This window comes from Rhamphochromis longiceps, linkage group LG16 (genome assembly GCF_057381845.1).
Source record: "Rhamphochromis longiceps isolate RC_006_pf linkage group LG16, R_longiceps_female_GT1.1, whole genome shotgun sequence".
NCBI lineage: Eukaryota > Metazoa > Chordata > Actinopteri > Cichliformes > Cichlidae > Rhamphochromis > Rhamphochromis longiceps.
The window spans coordinates 14,019,768-14,026,698 of NC_140572.1; the positions used below are offsets into that span (position 1 = coordinate 14,019,768).

At 40.0% G+C, this 6,931-nt stretch overlaps 1 long non-coding RNA gene across 1 annotated transcript; it reads left to right on the forward strand.

Moving 5' to 3' along the window:
• Nucleotides 1-5,611: 5,611 nt before the first annotated feature.
• On the forward strand, nucleotides 5,612-6,520 carry LOC146650752 (uncharacterized). The gene is made up of 2 exons (XR_014907870.1): nucleotides 5,612-5,691; nucleotides 6,272-6,520. It is a non-coding gene; the product is annotated as an uncharacterized LOC146650752 (long non-coding RNA).
• The last annotated feature ends 411 nt before the right edge of the window (nucleotides 6,521-6,931 follow it).

Sequence of the window (6,931 nt, forward strand, 5' to 3'; positions counted from 1 at the left end):
AATATGGTATTTTAATAAATGGTAACTAATTTATAAAGCATTTTTTATTGCAAAATTCATTATTGAAGCGCATAATTCTTTAGTTTGATGTACGTGACTCTTCTGGTCCTCCATAGAAGCAGTCCCTAACCCCCAGGCTACGGACTGGTACCCGTCCGTGAGTCGTTTGGTACCGGGCCGCAAGACTTGAGGCTTAGGTGTGAAATCTATGGTTTTCAGGGTTTTTATCTTTTCTCGTGTTGTAATTGTGAGTCTTATTTTGAAAGAAATATTTACATGTTACCATAGTGACCAGAAAACATTAAGGGGCAGAGAGGAGGATGTTACTTTCAATGTTGTTGGCGCATTTCAGGAGGATGCTGCTAATAAAGTTACACAATCACACAGTGAATTTGCGTTTATAATTATATTTACAAAATACCACAGTTTTTGTCTTGGTCGTATCGTTTATTTTGTTGTATTTATCCGCGACGCCTTAAAAGCTGGTCTGTGAAATTATTGTCTGACATTAAACCTGTCCATGGGAAAGTACCACCATCTTGCGGCTGCAGTTGGCTTTGGAAACTAGCATGACTTTGAGCCACTGGAATATGGTTTGTGTCATTTACATGGGCATTTAGTGTCATGTTTCGCTGTGTGGCAGGCAGGAAATAGGACCCAGACGCAGGACTCATACACGGGGAGGAATGCAACTCAAAACGACAGCTTTATTGCTGGGAACATACTAATACCAAAACTAAACACAAGCAACTACAAACATGAAACTCAAACCAAACAACCGAAGACACTAGGGAGCTAAACTGGGCACAAGGAACTAGGAAGCATGGAGGAAAACACACAGTGTGAGGGGATGACGCAACAACGACTGGAGGTGAGCACAGACAATAAATACACAAGGAGAACAGGGCAAACAGGGAACAGCTGGGAGACACGGCTGAGGGCAATTACACACAAAACGGGGAGGACACAGAGACAGACTGGAGGGGGAGGCAGAGAGAACACGGAGGGGCACGAGAGAGAGCACAGACATGACGGGATGAGGGAGACACGGAACATAAGGAGTGGACACAAGGCACAAGAACTCACATAAACTTAGTCACACAGAGGGAGACACAGGGGTCAGCTATACAGAGGGAAATTACTAAACAATTAGGGAACTAAACCAGGATCATTTTGATGTCACAATGAGAAATACTGGACCCTGTTAGGTTAGGCTGAGAGGCCAGCAGCTTTTTCTGGTTGTATGCACAAATGTATTGTGGATAAACTTCTGGTCTTTGATGGGAGACTAACAGTAGACCAGACGAGCCACCCCTGACTGCTTTCACTGCCAGCGTACTAGTGCCAGTCCCAAGCTCCGATAGAGTGAGATCCAATCAAAAGCTGGATGTCGGTTAAAAGAGAATAAGAAATTCTGTTGGTACTGAGGAAGTAGCAGAGAGCGTTCCCAGGAGAGAATGCTGTTTGGACTTCAATAACAATGCAACTGAAGGAGTCAGAGATTATGTTAAGGTGTTGTGTGGGTATGGTGTTAAGAATGCGGAAGGACAATTGGAAAAAGAATGTAGTGGACACAAGGGTGGAGGAAAGTGCACACAGGTGGACTATGCAGAAAACACAATCTGAAAGCGACGGGAAACTGCAAGGTGCTGTCACTCGACTTGATCATTGATCATTTATGTAGCCAACACATAACTAGAACAAATTTTAAAACTACACAGTCAGGGAAAAGAAAAGAAATGTGTTGCCAGTGAACGTTTTACGAACAACATTTTGTCACTGATCACAAATTTCTACAGGATACGTTTCTGCTGCAAATTAGAAATACATAATATCTAGCAGACAGTTATCTATGTAGATATATATTTATCATGAAAGTCCTCAACTAATTTCTCCTATGTACACTGAGCCATTATTTATAGAAGAACCTAATGAATGTTTAGTGAAATAAGGGAAATGAAACTAAATCAAAACGAGAAACCTCCTCTACAGTTTCCCCATCAAACAGTTTGTTTTCCATTTATCAAAACTGAAGTGTGTGGGCTGGAACACATGTGGCTGCTAACCGTCCTGGTGATGAGATGAGAGGCTATCAGGCTAGTTTCATCACAGGGAGAGACAGCAGTGGCAACATCAAAAGTTTCATACAGTTCATGGTTTTTGAGGAGCGATGTCATACTCAAACTGAAGGTTTGAAGGTCACAAGTCAGACAGTTTCGTGTGTACACCTGCTACAAAGCAGAAGAAAGATGAGGCGCTGGCTGCTACAAGCTACAGTTCTTTGCTTCACCCCAGGACTTCCTGGTGGTTAAAACTGAAAGGGCTCCACACTGGGCTCCACCACAGTCTCTTGTTTCACTTCCTCTAACTGCTTCCTTATCAATATCACAGATACCAGGACATCTTTAGCATCAGTATTTTTACAGTTCGAAATGTGGAAACGTATGTGGAAACGTATATTTGCACACAAACTCACCACCCACACAAGCATAGTTCCATGGATAATCAATATAACAGATGCAAAACAGGAAGTAGGTATAATAAATGGATCAGAGCCAGACGACTTTAAAAGGGCCAATAATAAAGAAACCTTTCTTTTGTATTCGGCTGTTTCAGCTCTCTACCACATTGAGATATTTTTCATCCAGTAACACGACTGACTATTTTTCATGGAAAACAATAGCAGCAGTAGTCATTCACCTCCCTGTCTGCCCAGGCCACTCATTTGAGTTCCATTCGTCTGCATCAACACCTCCCCCACAGTGTATGAATCAAAGGACCCAGAAAGAAATTGGTCAGGGACGCTCTTCAGAGCCATTGGTAACATTTGCACACATTTTATAATACAGCATACTCAAGGCTGGTAAGTGGCTGACGACTCGTTTACTGAAAAGAGTGGGATGTGTTTTTTATCGTTTTTTGTGGCCTTGGCATCAAGCAGTCATTCCTTCATCAGCTGCCTTCTGAAAAGACATACAAAGAGAGGATAACAGAAAATCATCTGAAGTATCCATATCTTCCGTATCCATACATCTTGGACACTCAGGTTATAAAAGGAACAGAGCTGTCAGCTGTCATCTGGTGAGTTTGTGAGTTGGATCAGATGGCAGGGAAGGATGCCGGACAGGCCTGGAAAAGCCAAACAAGTAGTGAACATCCGACAGAGACCCTGTCCATAGAGCGGTGGTTGTAAGGTCAATGGCACCTTTTGTGGTAGCAACCTGAGACCCTATTGGTGGACATAAGTGCTGAGGGAGGCTGTCAGTATAAAGAAATCTTTCCATGGTTGTTTGGCCCTGTAAGACTCCTGGAGCAGCAAACCGGTATTAGAGGGTGCAGCTTTAGCAGTTGCAGAATCAATTCCTGAGCTTGGATGTAGTAGCCTCAAAGAAGTTCTGGTAAGAAAGCTCGTGAAACAGAAAGGGAAAGAAGGGCTCGGTTTAGCCCATGTTTGGTTGGAAAGAAAAACTGCTGAGCCGCACTAGATATATCGTTGGGTAGTTGAACGAACATTGATATATTGTTCAATGTTCATTGCTCTTTTAAAAAAATGAAATCTTGGGGTAATGTCTGACCTGTTTCACTATCACCATAAAACATAAGAACACAGACAGCAAATTTTTTTGGGTGTAACTGAGCCATGCACGTGACTTTGTCAGTGTGTACCCAAGAAAGACCTGAGGCTGATAGAAAATGTGTTTCTTAAAGGTTCATAAAAAATAATCTTTAACAGTACATATTATTTTTTCCACAGATAAAAAACACATTTTAAGCCTCTACAGTCGACAGTGCATGTAGAGTTTTGAGGTGAAAATAAATGTAATCTATTAATAATTTATCTATTTCATCTAATAAATAAGGTAATAATTTGAAAATCATTTAATACAGTTTGAAAACTTTTCAGAATCACTAAATGAGGAATGGCAATGAGATTTTAAATTAGGAATTTACTGAATATTTCAGATTCTTGTAGTTCACCAGTAAAACTATTATACAGAGAGGTAAATATCACTCCATGGTCTGTCTCTTCACTGGGTCACGGGAAACCAAAACTTCCAGCTCTTCTGTGGAGATACTCAGATATTCCCAGGCTGGAAAAGAGAACTGGAGCTTCGTGTAGTTGGAAAGCACCTCACCTAGAAGACATTCTAGCAGGATGTTTGAACTAACTAAGCTGTCTCTTTTTAATACAAGGGAGCAAAAACTCTAGCCTGAACTTTAAATGACTCACCCAGCAACTAAAGGGAAAGCACAGACACCCACCAGAAGAAGCTCATTTCTGCCACTTGTTTCTGTGATATCATCCAACCCACAGCTCATGACCAAAGATGAGAGGAAAATAAGACCGAGATTGACCATTATACTGACAGCTTTGCTTTCATGGTGAACATTTGCTTTAATTACTGAATAAAAATAGCTATGGCTGAGAATAAAAGCTAGCCCCTATAACTGGGTTTAAAAAACTTATTTAAAACGTTGTTGTTGTTTTTTGCAGGATATAAAAAAAACAAAACAAGATTTCTGAGAGCATTCAATTGATCAGACACCCAGTCTTCAGCTGGAGGGGCCAATAACTGTAGAAGAGATCCTGCAAGCTGTCAACAAATTACAGTGTTCTAAGAGTCGCAGACAGGACGGGTTTCCCATTGAGTTCTATCGTAAATTTATGCCTCAACTGGCCCCGCTCATGGTAAATATGTATAAGTATCCACCATCTCTACTGCAGGCATCTATATCCTTGATCTTAAAAAAGGATAAGGAGCCATTACAATGTGGCTCATACCGTCCCATTTCTTTGCTAAATGTGGACTATAAAATCCTTGCTAAAATTTTAAGGATGCGTGTGGAAGCAGTCTTGCCTTCTGTAATTAGCCCAGATCAAACAGAATTTATTAAAGGGAGATATGCCTTCTCTAACCTTAGACGTTTATTTAATGTTCTTTACAATCCTTCGGACTCCAACAGCCCTGAGTTTGTGATCAGTTTAGATGCTGAGAAGGCTTTTCACGTCGAGTGGGGATACCTTATACCTTTTTATGTTTTGGATAAATTTGGCTTTGGTAAAATAATCATCTCCTGGTTGAAGCTTCTTTATACTTCCCCGCTTGCTGCTATCAAAACAAATGGCACATATTCTGACTTTTTTCCTCTTTACAGAGGGACTAGGCAGGGCTGTCCCATGTTGCCATTGCTTTTTGCATTTGCATTTGCCATTGAGCCCTTGGCCATATCGCTGAGATCAAACCCAGGTATCACCGGGGTTACTAGAAATGGTATGGAACAGAGGGTCTCCTTATATGCAGATGATTTGCTTCTTTATATCTCAAAACCAGCATCTTGAATTCCTACACAGCAAATTCAACAGTGTTAAATGTTTTGGTGTTAATAGTCTTCTTGCAAAAGTAGAGTTAATTTTACTCTAAGCAGAGTCACATTCTTTTAATGTAACTCTGAGGTGTAAAATGATAGTAGTTAAAATCGAGTGTTAAAAATGAGTGTTTCTCTGTCAAATCTGGAGGTGTTACAATGGAAACATTAACTCTTGACCTCTTAACTCTGAACTCCTAGAGGGGCTATGACACCAACAGAGTAAATTCACAGACTCCGCCCCCAGCATGGCTCCAATCGAAGCTGAAGTGAAGCCGTTTCAGAACATTTTGCTCTACATATTTGAGTTGTTTGCCATGCTTGGTAAGTCATGTTTTCAAAGATTGTTTCAATTATTATTATGAGCTTTTACTTCTGTGGCTCTTTGGAGTTGAGACAAAGCTGTGTGAAAGGCATTAGCCATGTTGCTCGGTGATAGCATAACATTCTGTTTTAGCTAGCTGAAAGGTATTGTTTGTGGGCAAATACCACAGCCTTGAAAAAAGCTTGCATGTGAATTTTCAGTCAAACTTTTGGTCAAATACACCTAAAACAATGTGTAGAATGTGAAATGTTGGTATAATGGTGCTACTTGAAGCCTGAAAACGATCGCCCATAAAAAAAAAACGAGCAAACAGCAGTAGCAGGCGTCCTGACTGGATTCTACGTTAGCATAGATCCCTCCAGAGTTTTGTGCACACGGTTTAGGTAAAAATGAAAAAGGTTGAGGTTTTACATTTAGTTCAGTATTACCTGTTGCCTGTGTCCTTGTCTTTTGGGAAAATACTTTACACCAGTAATGGCTCAAAAAGGATTCCTTTTTTTTTTACTGTGCTGCAATTGTTTACTGGATTATTTGTGCCGTTAATTAGTGTCAACTAATTTTTATTCAATCTCCGCACAGGATATGCTTGTGAAGATGGAATATGGGGGAGAGCAGAAGTGCGTTGAAGTTCCACAAAGGGATGAATGAAGGACATGCATATTGTATTGAAGAAATAAGTGATGAGAATGCTGTTATTTGCATTTACCATGTCAGACCTTTTGATAAACAAAATTCTAATGAAAGTGAGAACATGTATACTGTTACATCTTTCAGAAAATGTTTTGAAATTGTGGTGCACAGTTCAGAATAAATGTTTTTCAAAAACCATTGCGTCTTTTTAGTAAATGTTTATTTCCAAAAGAAATTTCTAGAAATTCAGAACAGTAAAATTCCCGCTTTTTAGAATGAATCAGAAGATAACTCTTACGTAGTTAAACTAAAATACTCTTTGAGAGTTAATATATAAACTCTTAACACCAAGTGTTAAATTATCAACTCCAGACAGATTTGGTGTTTAACACTAAATCAGAGTTAACGTACCAACTCTCCAAAAAGAGTTAAATTAACACTCTCTGGTGTGGACCCATATAGACACTTTAATAGTGTTGAAATCAAATCCGACAGTGTTAATTTGGACATGCTGGATTTGCTGTGTACGGTGCTCTCAATGCTTCAACAGTTTAGCCTTATTTCTGGCTATAAGCTGAATCTCGGCAAGAGTGAACTGTTCCCTCTGAA